The 5,977-nt window shown below is 45.2% G+C and overlaps 1 non-coding gene across 1 annotated transcript; it reads right to left on the minus strand.

The window, feature by feature from the left end:
• Window positions 1-3,320: 3,320 nt before the first annotated feature.
• On the minus strand, window positions 3,321-3,426 carry LOC127758264 (small nucleolar RNA R71). Its single transcript, XR_008013687.1, has one exon. It is a non-coding gene; the product is annotated as a small nucleolar RNA R71 (small nucleolar RNA).
• Window positions 3,427-5,977: the final 2,551 nt, after the last annotated feature.

Here is a 5,977-nt window from a genome sequence, read left to right on the forward strand (position 1 = left end):
TGAACCTAGAGACCCACTATAGGCTATAAAGCTTGCATACTTCTCTCTCCCTTATGTATATATAATTTTGGGTAAGACTTGCGAGTATAATGTTGTACTTAACCCAGTGTCTGCAATATCAGGAGAGGTTTCCGGTTATGAGTTATGCTTCTTGTGTGGTCATTGCCCTGCCGAGGGCGGTGAGGGCAATGAGTGATCTATTGCAGCTTGGCTATTGCCCGGTTGGTTTGCCCTAGTGGGGTTGTGGCACCACCGTTTTTATCTTTTGCTTATGAACTCTAATTGAGACTTCCTCTGCTTTATTTATGTGTTGTATGTTGGGACCTCGGACCCTATTATGTGTCATGTACCTCGCTGCACTTTAACCCTATTATGTTACTTGCTATGTTTATTAATTGCTTGCGATGAAAGTGTGAGGCTAGTCACATTCCTGGGGACTAGCTAACCATGAGTAATGGGTTTTGATCGCTTGAGATAATCAGGGATAGCGCTTTGGATAGAGCCACAGAAGGTTGTCAACCGCGATCGACACATTGAGGACGAGTGGCTATTTATGTGTGTATGGATCCCACTTCTCCAATAGTATGTGGTGGTCGCGTTGGACACTGGATGGTATAATACTCGGGGTATCCACAGCGGTTGGTATCAGAGCAATGCCAACTGTAGGCTAGAGCTAAGTTGGCAATTTGAAAATGATTTGCAAAATATTCAACTTGAGTCGATTGTAAAAACATTAGGATGTGTGAATCCTTTTTTTCCTCATCTCATTCTAGTGTTCTTTCTCACCTTATTCTCAGATTTTCCACTCATCTTGGTCTAATTTGGTTGAAAAAATAAATCTATTACTTCTCCCATTCAAATATTAGACCGATAATGTACCCGGTAAGTTGAGGGAATTGAACATCATTCTCAGTTTGTAAGTACAATTAAAATGTGCAATAATCACTCTAAAATGGTGACTTGCTGTTCCTCATGTTGCTCTTAGCCTCCCCAAAATTATTGACAAATTATGAACATGTTTTAAACCTCCGAAATATCAAATAGCCAAATCTGGAATTTCTGGAACAGTCTGTAATCAAATAATTCTCCAGGACAAACTACTCACTATTTTGCAGTCCAAATTTTTCTGGATCTGGGCAAGTACTCCAGGAACAACCACAAAATGTTCAGAATTTTATCTTTTCTGTAGCCCTCTCTAAAAATTCGTAAAGTGGCTGCTGTTCGGCAACCTGAGAAATTTCAGAACCTTGTTTCGGAAGAAGTAAAATATACCAACTCAAAAATTCGACCAAATAGATTGCAAAAGTGTACTCCCAGCTGAGAGACGCTCGATAGAAATGTGTCATATAGCTGTAGTGGTCAAGTTGTACTGTTGGTTTATTTGAATCTTCCGTTCCTTGCGATTCATACACTTTTGGCCCGCTATGTTTGTTTATTGCTTCTTGCTCGGGCTTTAGCATAGGATAAGCCCGTTTGGTTGTTAATGGTTCTTCTTTGGTACATCATATCATGCTAACATAACATGTCATTGTTGATGGCTGTTAAGTACCAAATTAACGCCGTCAATACCTGCATAAGACCATAATTGTAAACATCCAACATAGTGGTAGGGCTTATTTCTAATGATTTCCACTAGTGTTGGTGTATATTTGTATGCAGGTGACAAACCAGTAAAGTTGAGAGGGAATAAACACATAGGAAGAGGAATGCTGGAGTCCATGGAGTGATGAGCCCACAAAATATATTAAATCATTATTTATTGGGCCAACGCTGGAAGAATAATAAAGTGGGACCCAAGGGCCGGAGGCGGTTGGGCCAGCCCATGAACCGCCATAAAGCCCAATTCATCCCAGCCTTTCACGTGGACGTGCAGGATTGCTCCCATATGACGGTGGGAGGGCATTTAGGACATTTCCCATAGCTGAACTGTCATACGAAGCCTATAAATAGAGCTCATTTCCCTCATTCTCACACACACCAAAGCATGAGCTTAATTACAAGAGGCTCTAGGTACATTATTGTATATTAGAAGAGGGAGAGAGTAAGGTAGAAGGAATCGGAGAAATCCCGGAGTTGTCGGTAATCTCCTCTTACTTGTGTATCTTGTTAATTACTCTGCTTTAATAGAAATATCAATTCTGAGTAATTAAGGTTTGCTTAGTGAGAATTACTTCTTGGTTAGTTCCTAATTAGCATACGGGATCATTGTTCAATATAGTCCATTTATTTATAGTGATTGCTTTAGTGTTTCATCGGCACTAGAGTAGTTATTAATTGCATAGACGCGGTGTCTTGGTAATTAATCTCCAGTGGTTGCTGTGTATCCCACAGTACGTTAGAGGTGGGTGTAGAGGTGGTGACAGCCCTCAAGAGCACTTAAGTCCTCCCTGTCCGGGTACATAGTAAAGCGACATCTGGGAATAGCGGGTTTCCAGTGCCTGAAGTATTTCATTAGGATTAAAGTTAAGCTTTCCTTAGACACTGTTTCTCATTAGGAAATCCTCTCTGCCCTCTGCCCACATTAGCTTTGTGTCCTTGGATGATCCTGACGAGGAGATAATCACACACGTTCCCTTGGATTCGATACCCTTGGAATACTCTGTTGGGGAAGTGCTACATCGGTATATCCGTGCGCTTGCGGATCTTATCTGTGATCGTAAGAAATACCAACAAGCATTTCTAGCGCCGTTGCCGGGGAAGATTCATAATAGAGATTACTTGAACTAATACTTTATATTTACCTATGTATAATCATTTCCTTTGCAGGCTAACCTTGGTTGTTTTCACTTTTGTTGTGGAAACAGGGTAGTGTATGACTGGTTTCAACCTGCCGGAAAACTTCAAAGAAAACTCCATAAGCTTTCTTCCGGAGCATCAGGCCGCGAGTCGTTGCTCTGCAGAAAACTCTACCGACAGAAAAACCAGCAGTACCAGCGCCACCGACCTTCAAGATTATGGCTAGCAAGACTCTTCGTGAGTTCGCCGCTCCCTCTGCTAACAATGTGGCCATTGGGCCGCAGGTCAACATAGGGGACGTGGATTTCGACTTAAAGTCCAGGCTTATCACGATGGCGCAGGCTAGCCCGTTCTGCGGCAAGCCTAAGGAGGATGCCAATGCTTATCTGCAACGGTTCATGGAGATCTGTAGCACGTACACCATCAAGGGCGTCAGTCCCGATGCCGTCAGGCTGTGACTGTTTCCGTTCTCCCTCCTCGGGAGAACGACTCAGTGGTTCTATGCCAACCGTGCTGCTGTCAACACCTGGGATAAATGCTCTACGACATTCCTCTCGAAATTCTTCCCGACGGGGAAAACCAATGCCCTTCGTGGACGAATTTCCAGTTTCCAACAGACAAGGGACGAGTCTATTCCGGAAGCATGGGAACAACTACAGGAATACGTCGCGCCTGTCCTCATCTTGGGATGGATGATTGGCTGATCCTACAGAATTTTTACAATGGACTCACCCCGATGTCCCGCAATCACCTGGACGCGGCAGCTGAAGGAGCCTTCTTCTCTAAAACGGTCCAAGGAGCCGTTGAACTAATAGAGAAGATGGTCTCCAACATGGGTTGGAGCGAGGAGCGACTCCAGTCCTGTCAGCGAGGCATGCACACCATCAAGGAGACGGAATTACTTGCTGCCAAGCTGGACCTTCTCATGAAACGCTTGGACGACTACGAGAACAGGCCACAAGGCATCGTCAACGCCTTGGACTCTCACATCACATGTGAGGTCTACGGCGGCACGGGTCATTCTGGGAATGACTGCCCGAAAACCCGTGAGGAGGCGATGTACATGGGCAACAATAACAACGGGTATCGTCCACAAGGAGGTTAGGGGTGGAACCAACCACGCTCATATTATCAAGGAGGTAACAATAATGGTAACTTCTCTAACCAGCCCTCCTTGAAGGATCTCGTTTTTGCGCAAGCCAAAACTACTGATTCGCTAAGCAAAAAGCTTGCTGCCAATGACAAGATCCTAGAGAACATAAATGTCAAGTTAGATGGCTTCGCTTCTGCTTTTCAAAATCAGCTGAGCTTTAATAAAATGATAGAAACCAAGCTAGCTTAGTTGGCATCTTTAGTCCCTGCCAATGAAACTAGGAGGATCCCAGGGCAACCCAACCTCTCCGTTGAAAATGTTAAGGCGATCACGACGAGGGGAGGTAAGTCCACTCGTGATCCGCCATATCCTAACCCTGCAAGAATTAATGGGATATCAAAAGAAGCGCAATCTAATGACACGGCTGACAAAGAGGTTCAGCGAGAAAAGACTATGCGGCAGGAGTACTGTGACACACAGTTGCTGTCGTTTCCTCAACGGTTTAGGAAACCATCAGTAGACGAGAAGTTTGCTTGTTTTGTTGAAGTAATCCAGAAGATCCACATCAACGTGCCATTGTTGGACGCTATGCAAGTGCCGACATACGCCCGTTATCTCAAGGACATACTCAACAACAAGAGACCGCTCCCAACAATGGAGGTGGTTAAGCTGATGGAGCACTACAGCAACCTGATACTCCACAAGCTCTCGGAGAAGAAGAAAGATCTGGGGTGTCCTACGATCACCTGCTCGATCGGGGCACAACAATTCGAGCAGGCCTTATGCGACCTTGAGCCAGTGTCAGCGTCATGCCAAAGGACGTCTTTGACAAACTCAACTTCACGGTGTTGGCACCAACACCAATGCGCCTCCAACTGGCTGATTCATCAGTCTGTTACCCGGCAGGGATAGCGGAGGATGTGCCAGTCAAGATACGGGATTTCTTCATCCCGGTTGATTTTGTGGTGCTAGACGTGGACACAGGGAAGGAAACGATGCTCGTCCTGGGGCGTCCGTTCCTTAGCACCGCAGGAGCCAACATTGACGTGGGAACGGGGAGTATCCGTTTCCATATCAACGAGAAGGAGGAAAAGTTTGAGTTTCAACCAAGGACGGAACAGTGCTCCATGGTCAGAATCAAGTACGGGCCGAACCCGCAGAATATTCAAGTGGTCGAAGTGGAGCCACCCAAAACGGACAGCCTGGTGAAATTCATGCAGAATTTCCTGGAGAAAGAAACAATGATGACTAGGAACCATTATTGGAAGACGCCGGTAAAATCACCTGTACCGGCCAAAAAGATAGAGCAGCCAGCTCAGAAGAAGCCGCCGTCCACACCAAAGTCAAAGAAGGTGTGGAGGGAGAAGCCAAAGATGCCTGCTACATCACCTCCGGAGACGGGTAGAAAATCCGTGAACTAAATCGAAAGGAGGTACGGTCTTGCACATCGAGCCTTAAATGACGCGACCTTCGCCAACAGGTAAATTGGTATGTATCTGCATTTTTACTTTCAACAATTTGAATTTTTGCATCACCACATGTTTGAATTTCAAAATTGCATTTAGGATTTTTGAATTTTGAGGAAATTCTTCAAATGAATTCTCAGAGCAAACCAAAGTAAATTTTTCAACGAAAATTTACTGTACCACGACCACACTAACCGTTAGATTCCAACGGTCAATAGTAGGGCCGGTTGGGCCCACCAGGGGTTCGGCCGAACCGGCCAGGCAACGGTTACCTGCCACTTTTGGCAGGGTAACGGCTAGTGGGTCCCACATGTCATTTCTGACCATTGTGGGCACCCTATAAAAGCCAGCCGGCCGAGAGAGGGAATTCCATCCCATTTCAACACATTTTCATTTCCTCTCCAAAGTTTGCTCTCAAGTTCATTTATGCTTTGATAGCTTCCCTCAAATTCAAATACTTAGTTACATATATACAAGTTGCTTTGGTGAAACTAACCGGCGGGTGAAATTCTGGTCATTCCTAACCCTTGCCAAGTTAGTCTGTTCTTGCTCCATTGTGCAGTATGAGGAGGCGACTGTCTCGTCTATTCAAGGGGTCTGGCTCTTCATCAAGTCATCATGATGAGTCTAGTACTCATTCATCAGCTGATGTCTTGTTGGAAGACGCCGAAGCTCCGCGACG

Source organism: Oryza glaberrima, chromosome 12 (assembly GCF_000147395.1).
Source record: "Oryza glaberrima chromosome 12, OglaRS2, whole genome shotgun sequence".
NCBI classification, from domain to species: domain Eukaryota; kingdom Viridiplantae; phylum Streptophyta; class Magnoliopsida; order Poales; family Poaceae; genus Oryza; species Oryza glaberrima.